At 33.2% G+C, this 11809-nt stretch overlaps 1 long non-coding RNA gene across 1 annotated transcript; it reads right to left on the bottom strand.

The window, feature by feature from the left end:
- Positions 1-5761: 5761 nt before the first annotated feature.
- Positions 5762-7229, bottom strand: LOC149159549 (uncharacterized). Its single transcript, XR_016261130.1, has 3 exons — positions 6892-7229; positions 6669-6710; positions 5762-6563 (listed from the first exon to the last, which is right to left on the bottom strand). It is a non-coding gene; the product is annotated as an uncharacterized LOC149159549 (long non-coding RNA).
- Between the last annotated feature and the right edge of the window lie 4580 nt (positions 7230-11809).

Genomic DNA, 11809 nt, shown 5'->3' with positions numbered 1-11809 from the left:
TGGTCACATCATGGTACCAAGACTATTGAATGAAATATGTGCATATTTGTTTCGGTTTTTACATTCCAAATGTTTCTTGGATTATACTCTATTTCGTTCACTTAACTGCCTTCTGGTATTTTGCCCATTTTTAATGTTAGCTCTTTGCCAGTAATACTTGGTTTGGTTCATAATATATTTAATTAACTCAAAGTTTTCTTCGAATGCCCTATGAGGGTTTATGGTTTAGTTTTGGCTTCTGATTCTTTCTATTTCGAAAGTTTTACTGCTTTGTAGTATCTACAGAGACTCTATCTCCGATAATGTCTATGGTATCTACAGAGACTCTATCTCCGATAATGTCTACGGTAATTTAAAAGAACAATTGATATCTATGTAGTTTTTTTTAACTGAAAACCCTTTGTGGGTTCCTAATAATTTTGTGGTGAGGCTACATACCTCATTTTTGGTTCTGGGCATGTCTATACTTCGAAAATCTCCCTACTTGTTCTGAATTTTCTGAATTGTATGTGCCGCTAACTGTTCATAAACAATATTCATATACTAGTTTCTTCTTTTTTTTAAAGAAAGTTTCCTATTGTTTTTCCCTGTTTTGTTAAGAGAAGATTTATTTAATTCTCTTGTGTACTGTAATTCCTGTGGAACAACTTTTCTAATGAAAATGAAGTCTATTCTCTAGCTACATCATTTATATTTAAATTTTATAATTGTATGGAACCTTATAACACTATTTGTTATAGATTTCCGAAATGCATGAACTTTACTATGCCAATGTCAATAATTAGAATGGCAGTTAACTAACATTCATTCAAACTATTTCATTCTTGAACTACTGAGATGATCCTTACTTCGATAATCAGAATGAAATCTACCTAATAAGCATTGTTATTAATACTTATCTGTACCACTGCCTAGTTGAATATTCCTGATTCAGGCTTGCAACCAGACCCGAATCTTTCTATATACTTTTCCTCCCAACCTTGAAATTTCTTGAAACTTATAGTCTCTGCGCCCTCTGGTCCCAACCAACCATGGCCTTCTTGAACTGCCTGACAATATTTGAGACCAAGAATTTGGTCACAATGCCAGAAAAATTGCAGGGAATGCACAGGGTTCAAATTCTAATTTTTTTTTCTTTTTTAACATATTTGATTGGGTGATAATTAATGTTACAGGTTTCAAATTCTAATTTTTTTTTTAACATATTTGATTAGACGATAATTAATGTTTTTGAAAGCATATTTGAAAGTAAATAAAAATATATACAAGTAACTCTATCTATTTATGGTTAATCTATCAAAATCATTTATTTCTTTAATATATCTTGTTAATTTTATTTTTCTGCATTTACTTTCTATAATGACTCTTCAGTCTATTAACTATGGAAAGGTACATGAGATAAAATATCACTATCCTGACAATAACCCTTCATCTACCAGCATAGCTAGGTAAGCCTTCACCAACTACTATCCAAAAGAGTTTGGAACAAAATATCATTATCGCTATCATAAATTTTCATGTTCATGAACATGAGAAAAGTTAATTATTTTACAGTGACTTCGTTGATTCTAAAATATACAATTGAAACCGCGATTCACATAAATTTGGTGTTGACTCTGGAGAGTGACATGAAATGAAATGTTTGAATGGTGTGGAATTTTATGAACTACTGTGAAAAAATATTTCAATAAATTCCTCCACCTAGTGGGAGAAAAAATGACATCTCAGTTCTGCTCCGTTCCACCTTTTTCCACCAACACAGCTGTGAACCCTGTGCTTTGATAGTAACATGGCATGACGACAATGACCCGTCGTGGGCTGTGCTCCTCCCTTTTTGCCATCCTTTCCGATTGATCAGATTTTGGTACCATAATTCTATCGGATCTGATTCTTTCTACTTCCTTTAAAATTTGCCACGTCAATCAAATTATTATAAATAGTTTTGGATTTAAGAGATTTCTGATTTATATGTTTTGACTTAGTTACTGGAGAATCTACAGTATGAACCATTTTTATGTCCACTTTTCAAATTCCAATTGAGATCTATCAATAATATATGATGCAGATCGCAGTCACCACGTTACGGTTATTGCAAATATGGCCTGATTGAACTCCAGTTAGTTCTTCAGTTATCAATGGAAACGGGAAACCTAATGAAGTTATAGTTTGAGAATATACCAGTGTAATTAATTGTACATTTGTAAATATTTTAAATTAATTGTAGATTTGTAAATATTTTAAAATTTTAATAGATATAAATAAAGTAAAACATTTGATTTTGCTCATATTTATCACTTTTTAAAATCTAGAGTCAACATAAAAATAATGGTAAGTTTGACATAGAAACATGGAATAATTAGCAGCGTATGCAGCCCGTTGTATAGGCATTGCGTGAAGGTCACGCAAGGGGATTGGAACCTGGGATAGACTTTAATCAATTTCACATAGAAAAATGGAATAATTAGCAGCGTATGCAGCCCGTTGTATAGGCATGGCGTCATGGCGTCAAGGTCATGTAAGGGGATTGGAATCTGGTATAGACTTTAATCAATTTCACTAGGCCTGTAATGACGGTGAGTAATATGGTTTGTTTATCTAGTTTGTATTAGTGTATAGAGGTGGAAAATGGTTGTCTTAGTTGATTATTTTTTTAAGGGGAAGATCAGTAATTCATGGTTGTTTATTATAGTTAATTATAATTAAATTTGTTTAATATATGGTTGAGGAGGATTTATAATAGTCAATATATAGTTGATTATGGATGACTCACATCTAATTATAGTTGATTATGGTAGATTATGATGATTATGGTTGATTATGATTGCTCATGATTAACGATGGTTGGCCATGTTAACAAAGTCCAACCATGTTGACCATGGATGAACATGGTTTAACCAATTTAACCATAGTTGACCATAGTTTTCTATAATAAATTATAGTTATCCATGTTAACAATGAATAGTTATAATTGACCATATTCAAACATAAAAACTTTCCATGACTACATTTAACTATTTTAACTATAATTACATATAATTAATTATAATTAAAAATATATAAAATTATATATTTATAAATATTTTAAAAATCTAATTTTTTAATAAAATCATTTATATATAAATAATAAAAAATTAAAATTTAATTAATAATTATATATCATACATTTATAATAAAAAAATCTAAAATTTTAAAAAAATCCATATTTCTTATTTATCACATTTAATAATAAAAGAACACAATACCAAATTGTATTGACAATTTCACAACTTCTTTAAGGACAAAAATCTATATAATTATATTAAAAGATATATAAAATTATATTTAAAAATTAATATTAGAAAAGTCCTTTTGCCATGTTCTATCTCATATTCTCTAAATGAATAAGCTGAAATTTCCCATTCGAAGTGCTTTTACATTGTGCATCCTCCTCTTCACAAGCATCTTCTCTTCGTAAGTAGCATCTAAAACCGAAGGACCTCATTGGAAGTAGGGGTTTTCTTTTTATTTGGCAAAAATATAACACCAAAGTGGCTTAATGAAAAACATAGATAGATGTGGTTTGCGTTATAAGTTTTTTTTGTTTTTTTTGAAATAATAAAATAATTTACGTTCTCAACCTTATTGATCTCTAATAAATAGGGATTTTAAAGAATTTATTTTTTAAAAATAAAATATGAAAAATATATATATATATAATTTTTATTTTTAAATTTTATTTATAAAATTTAAATTTAATATTAAATAAAAATTATCTCTTAAATAAATTTTTTTTTTTTTTTTTTTTTACATTTTCAAAATCTGATCTCAACCACATTGTTACGATACCTGAACCAAAGAATAAACATCAACCAAAGAATGATCATCTTATCACTAGCAATTGTCCCAAAAGGTACAAAGAGAGGCCGATAGGATTATTAAATTGGAATTGTTGAATTTTTCTAGAAGAGTTAATTCGTTTGTGGAAAACCTTGTTTTCTTGGACTGGGTCATTGTGCAATTACTTTTCTTTAGATGTTTTGTTTATATCTATATTACAAGGAACACATTGAATGTCTTATTTCATTTTAAAGTAAGTTAATTACCCAAAATCAAGAAGGTAATTTAATTACCAAAAATCAAGAAACCTCTATAGATGGCCAAGCATATACGAAGAATACATCTCATTCATATGCAATACCAAATCCATTTTTTCTTTTCTTTGAATAAAATTTCAAAAGCATGAACACATGCCATTTCATATGCACAATAAACCCAAACCCAACTTCTAAAATTAAAATGCTTGGATGCATCCCATTCATAAGCTACAGTAAACCCATATTTTCCTTAAATTTCAATCCATAAACACATCCATCCATGAGCCATAACAGAACCACAAAAAACAAAACCCCCTGACTCGTTAATACATTATCTACTCAGAGAGAGGTAAGACGAAAGGACAACACTGTCTACGGTTCCTCCATGTCTTCGAAGGAGATGAGGACTGTGACCCATTAATGCATTGTTTTCTCAAGAGTGCAAGGTAAGACTAAAGAAAATCACTAGCTACGGATGTTTCATGTCTCCATAAGGCCTTGACAAATCTTCGTTTATTTTGTAAATACATTAATTTGATTGCATTTTAACACTGTAAATACTAAAAATGAGCCCATAAAGAGCAGATAATCAAGAAGGAAACACTTCAATCACAAATTGGAAATCAGGAATGGTGATTTCCAAAAGCTGATAGGATTATTAAATTAGCATAAACAAAAACGAGAAATTTGCATGATGATTTGATGTCTGAAACGTCAAACAAGTTGTGATTTTAAATATGACAAAAAAAAATTAAGTTTGGTTGAAAAACCCAAAATCCCTGGCATATTTGATTTTCACCATCCTTTTAAATTGCAAATTTATAATTATATTTAAACTAAATATCAAATACTAACTACTATTTAACACTTATTTCCTCTCATCTTTTATAACTATACTAAAAATCTTCTACTCATAATTTTCTACTCACTACTATGTAACACTTATTTCCTCTCATCTTTTATATCCATACTCAAATCTTCTACTCATAATTTTCTAAATGTTATAGTTAAACTAATTTTTTTATTTTTCATGGTTTTTGTATTAAATAAATAATATGTTTGTAATACCTATTTATCACCGATAATAAAAAGATAAAAGCTAACAATGCAAAGATAGAACTCAAAGAAATACTGGTAACGCATACCAGTTTAGATGTTAAATGCGGAAAGGTGCAAAGTGTTTAATTCACAATTAAAGTCAACAACTCTGAGCTTAGATTATTGCCATTTCATATTTACCTCGTGTTTTATTTATTTAATTTAAAATCATTTAAGCCAGGCTTTTCGGAAGATATAGTAGAAATTCATTACAATTGCTGATAGTAACTTAATAGCAATATTTGCATTTAAGCAAATAACGAGAATATCATGTGAGAATATTTGTATGAGTTTACCATGCCTTGTTCTTAATAAATTGAATCAGATATCCACCCTTTCTGAGTAAATGCGAGATATATGAAACTGCATTTAGGCTTTTCAGTTGTATTAAATACTATGGAAACATATTAATTAATTTAACAGTTTCCACTGTGTGGTTGTATTAAATACTATGGAAACATATTAATTAATTTAACAGTTTCCCCTGTGTGGTGGTATATGAACGACAAGGTAATTCCATCATAGAATATAAGACATAGGATCTTCCAAACAAATTTAAAAAGGTCGGTAATACCATTTATGAACCAATTGATAACTTGTGTTTTTTACAATTACCTTAACCAATGGTCTGTCAATGGTCACAATTACAAAATATTCAAGTTAGTATCATTCCCTTTGTTAAGATCACTTTCTTTCTCAGATAGTACTCCCTTTGTGAGGATACAGTCTCCATCTTCATTCTAAACCATTACTAATTTTCTGTAAGTAAGATAGGTATCAGATTCAGTTGCAAATCAAAAACTTTCTGGGTAGATTACATGATGCTCACAATTTTAGGAGTATGGGAGTAAAATATATACAGGATGGATGAAAGATAGATTTTGGAATGATAGGGCTTGGAATAAGTGAGAAGGAATCCTTCCAAGGGCTTCATCGCGATGATGGGAAGACGGTTTATAAACATACATTTCCCTTTTCTTGACATAACATCTGTAAAGGATGTGACAGGAAACTTCTCCCTCATTCCCCTATGTCAACATAGTTGCAATCAGCGAGATATGTCAACTCTGTTATGATGTTAACAACCGTAGAGTAGTGCTGCAAAAACTCAGCGGTTACAATGAATTCTTACACTAATGCCACTGCATAGCAATTTGCAGTACAACTGTTTTTCATGCCACATAGGCAGTGCTAAGGCAACCTTACAAGTGGTAAAGAGGGATACATGAATCTGAACATTTGAGAATATCAAAGATGAGATTTACATGAACTTGCAGAAGGGCCTCCCCTGGTCTGCCGGGTGTTATAAGAATTGCAACTTTGACACTTGTGTGCAACAATGTGAAAATTTACTTTAGAAGTTACTCCACAGTCATTGCATAAGATCCAAACCTGCGCAAATGACTGACGAGAAAGTGGTGAGGTATTTTCTCTCACGCTACTAATGGGCTCTAAAATATGCCTCCAAATTATACCACATTAACATCAGACAATTACCATTTTGTTCTTGTAAGCTTCAGGCATTGGAGTCAAAGCAACCTACATGACAAAAAAAAATATCAGAATCCACTCAAGAAACTTAAAAAATCAATTGCCATTGAATGAAAGAAAATTTCAAATATGAGAAATCAAAATTAGCAAAAAATCATATAATAAGCTACTCTTTATACAACCCATTGCAAGTTGACTTCAAGATGTTCATCTTGTCGAAAATATCTACCTCTCGGTCAAGTTTCTCCCACAATTTAGACATATCACAGACAGATTTGGAGCACACTGGACAAGCAAATCTGCAAAGGACAAACAAACATGTTAGAATGGCAAGACATTTGAAATAAAATTAAAGCTGCTACAAGCTGTGACCACAGATCGCTGAAGAAGGTACCATCAATGGGCATATCATTGCAAGTATATCTAGTATTGTGTAATAGTATAGGTAGACTGGAAACAAGAGGTTGTGAGCCAGGGCACAAAACAGGCCACATATGAAACTTTCTGAAGTGTACCTACAGGATAACGCTTTAGGACGGTATTGCATGTAAAGCCATAGGTGGACAAGAAGGGGATTATTGATCATGTGGAATAAAATCTCCATACAGGGATATGACTATTCCAGAATTCTGATAGACATGAACAAAGCTAACTGATAATTAAGCGAAGTCAACTGATTTTTGATGGACATGAACAAAGTCAACTGTTTGACTTTTATCATATCAAGCATATCAGGTATTCTCCTATAATAAGATAGCTTGCCATCACATATATAACAACTACAAGTCAGACATGGTACACAAGGCAGGACACTGAAACCACTGATGTTGTTTGTATAAGAGCAAGAGAAAAATAACACAAATGCACCCGGTATAGCTAGGTAATCCGAAGCTAGCTCTAGAAGTGGGTACTATTGGTCAATGACAATTTTTATCACTACTAATAAAAAACAATAAACAGACGCGACAAAAATCCCTCACAAGGAGAAGAAAGAGTATATTATGTAATGTGCATAACTTCCTCTGTATCACAACTTGAAAAAACGGACATCCACATACTTCATGAGTCTAAAATGCAGCATATAAGAAATGGAAGGATTCATTCGCCAAAATTGGATGAGATTTAGCTTTTCTAGCAAATAGTTCAAGAGGGTTTTGGAGGGGGATAACAATTTTATGGCGAACCACTAAATACAGGTCAGAAAATGAAGATAGCAAAGGCATTAAATAGCGGCAACTTGGTATCAGTGGCTGAAGAGATACAGGGCAGACTCACAAATCTGTATAACCCTACTAAGCACCAGAAAGTCCCTTGGCAAATTACATGTGCATAGCTTCCTCCCTATCACGACTTGTGCCTCTTCTAATAAGAATGAATTATAACAAAATATGATACAAGAAGCGAAACAAGAAAATGGTATAAATTATGGTAAGAAATAACTTCCTTACAATGATAAGAAAGAGTAGGTGAGATATAAGATATACATGAAGCGAAATAGTAAGATATAAATTCATTATAATGATAAAAAAAAGTGCACATCATTGGAACAATGGAACAACAGAGAGAAGAAAGAGCAGAAGACTGTTCTAATAACGAAATGGAACGATTCATTCACCAAAATTGGATGAGATTTAGCTTTTCTAGCAAATAGTTCAAGAGGGTTTTGGAGGGGGATAACAATTTTATGGCGAACCACTAAATACAGGTCAGAAAATGAAGATAGCAAAGGCAGTAAAAAGCCACACCGTACTTTGAGTGATTTTATGATATCGGGGGTGTTGTCACCCGAGGCAATTCCTCTCTCGAAAGACCTCAAGTAAACAACAAGAAATGACGAGGCCATCCCCAACACAAGTCCATTCTCTTCGGAATCAATTATACTGATTTGCCAGGGAGGGAGGAAGGGTGAAGGGGGGCGCCGGGCGCTGTTCCCTGCCAAATCAGAGCTGAGATATCCAATTTATGCAATGAAATAACTAAAATCTGACTTCACTGATCTGGAACCCTATATCAAAATTCTGTGTCAGCGCTTGTCAAATCAGCTAAGTAAACATTGAGATGTGCAATGCATCTTGGACATCTGAGTTGATATTGCTCTTCAAACAATAGAAATACTTTTAAACCAGTAAATAAATAAATGGAATTTGTTTATAGAACTTGGTCCCAAGGTGTTTAATTCACAGCATATGGAGTCAACTCGAAACAAATGAGTGATAGAAGAAGGAAAGGAAGAAGAAAAGATTTAATAAGGCAGTGAGTTGCTCTAAATCCTTGCTGACAATGATCTCAGAAAACTGACTATCAAGATCTTAAAGGCCTATGAAATGCAAAAGAATATTTATATCAATCCACAGTAATAAAGAACTGAGCCACCAACACCAACTGAAATTTGTATTAACCAAAGATGCCAATGGCAAAGTCAAGGTGATACTTTCATCGACTGAAATCAATTACAAGAAGTCATAGAAGATCAAAAAAATCATAGACTGAACTCTTTTTTGCATTTCACTTCTAAAAGACAAATCTCCAAAGAAAGTGAAAGTAAAACAATTCTTTCCACCATGAATCCGAGCTCCTACATTCGAAATCTGAGGGATGGAAGAAGATAGAAGGAAGGAATGAGGATGGAAGAGAGAGTCAATCAACATGAAAGCCTCTAGCAGAAATTATGGACTGGAGGGAACACCTCTCAAGTTGATTAATCCTTCACGTGTTTACTATTTTTCATCCAAAATAAAATTCTCCACAAATAATAATTAAATGTATGATATTATCGTAATCTAGGGCACCCTCGTTCTGCTGAAATTAGAACTACAACATGCAAGATAAGGATGCTAGTTTTATCCACAAACAAATATGGTCCTGATTGAGGTGGGCTAAGATCCTGAAAGGCTTTAGCTGAGGAGGAAGGATAAGCGGGGAAGAATAGACCTGCAAATCTGCCATTTAAATCCATGCAAAGATAAGGTTTAGGTGTGAAGAAAACCAATATTGAAATACACATCGATGATAATTAAAATATTTTTACAAATGGCTGCAAGAAAATAAGCGTGTGAGAGAGAGATGCAGGGAAAATAGAATCTTTATTTACAACTTGGACAATTACAATGCATTGCAATGAGAGCCTAAGCACTGGGTCTCTCTTTCCCAAGTGACAATCTCTCCCTTGACTCATATAATACAACTTAGATGAATCTTTTGACTTTCTCTAATTGATGCCCATCATTGTGACACCTCTTATGCAGATCTCAACGATTTTCCTTCAACCGATCAGTTTGGGTACCTGCTTGAGGTACTGGAGAATAACGAAGATGAACCTAAGCAGGACAATGACGATCAAGAAAGGTAGAGACCATCATCCACAGTTTGTAGTTCTGTAAAATAAAGAACATGACAAAGATTTTACTTAGAAAACAAGCTGTCAATAATGGGTTCCTGGAAGTAGTTGAATAGAAGCTACTTTGTTTTGTTTTGGTGATTATTATAAAAAGGTAATGATCAGTGAGTTTCTTTCCTTGCAACAGCGATGGACATAGCCTTCCAGAGAGTCCATTTTCATATCTTAATGGATCCAATGGTATCACAATGGTATTATATACTTCAGAGAAAACAGTGGGGAACACACCCACTATTTCTAAAGCTTTAACACAAGCATCATCCACATCTGTTATCATAAGGAACTTACTTGTTCTATATGCCTGGGTACTTAGAATATTCGTTTTTTTGACATTGTTATTTCAATGATTTATCTGTATTCTAACAACAGACAACAAAATCCGAAACTTCTACCTATAAATCTATGTGTAGATGCCGTTGTGGAGCCGAAGCAATTAGCGTATAGCCACTTCTTTTGTTTGAAATGTGTGCCAAAGGTGAGATAAACCAAGCACTCATTTGCATTATTAAATCAATATATTTTTGAAAGAACATATATAATTGATTCAGGCTGCCATTTCTGTGAATTCTGCTGGTGCAGGTAATTAAATTGTCTGAGGAGTGCCCTATCTGTGTGCAACACAAGGGCAACCAGGTCTTTAAACTTTCTGGAAGCAGAGATTTACAATTTGATTATTACCCTTGGGAAAGAGAGCCAGTCCCACACCAAATGTGTGGTAGTTATACAAAATATACATCATGATACTCAGCTTGGTCCATTTCTCAGATGGCACCGGGTCTAAAATATAAAACAATTTGAAAATGGTGCAAATGCAATCCTTTGTACCTATATGAAGATACAGATAATGTACACAGTGCCCCGGGATGCATCAAGGTTCTGCCCTGGGGCCTGATTTATATTTTGTTTTTTTCGACTGAGATCTGCATCCCCACTGAATTGGGATTTTCAAACTGAGCAGGCAGCCAAGAAATTTGTCTACATATAACTATAGAAAATTCAGAAGATACCAAAAAAAGTATAGTTTACAGGAAAAGTGTTGGGTATTTTAACCTAGGGAATAATTATTACCTAGTCTAGTGAACTACTGCTGCTACTACTGCTATTACTTGCAGTTATAGAAAACAACTATAGCCGTGATCAAGTTGTAATTCTTCAGTATAGAAAAATGTGTATAGAAAACAAAAAAGCATAGAAGAATTATGGGCGAGCTCCCTTTCATTGTGGCTCAAAGTATCATTTGGTGCTGATGGTGATTTTTATGTGGATGAATCATATTTGGTGATATATTATTTGTTTGATTGGACTTTGTGGGACACATATATATAGAAATTAGATTCTTCAATTCACAGACCAATTAACACACGTACAGTTATAACATGCTGGGTTGACCTGCAGGAGGCCCGCAGGCACCACAATTTATAGTGCAAGAAAAAGACATTGTTCTGCACGGTTCTCTTTTGAAACTTTCCGTCGTTGGGTTTGCTGCAGAAACTGAATGCGTTAGTAGTTACAAGTATTGTCATGATATTTATCAACAAGTGAGTGTGTGTTGGAAAAGGCATAGTTGAGTTGAGACTTTAGACCTCCCTCTGGCTGTCACAAAACACCCCATGACTAATGCACATTGAGCACCTTTGTTACATGGTTAAAACGATTGGTAAATTAACTGTCATCCACTTTTTGCAGCCACTGAAGGGACGGAATGAATCTCAACATCTCTTCTGCGTACCATCTGGCCCACCTTCCACAA

Source organism: Pinus tabuliformis, chromosome 5_2, assembly GCF_031772625.1.
Source record: "Pinus tabuliformis cultivar Carrire ecotype Pingquan chromosome 5_2, CPIR1, whole genome shotgun sequence".
NCBI lineage: Eukaryota > Viridiplantae > Streptophyta > Pinopsida > Pinales > Pinaceae > Pinus > Pinus tabuliformis.
Note: the sequence above shows the minus strand (reverse complement) of the source record. Positions and strands in the feature narration are given on the sequence as shown.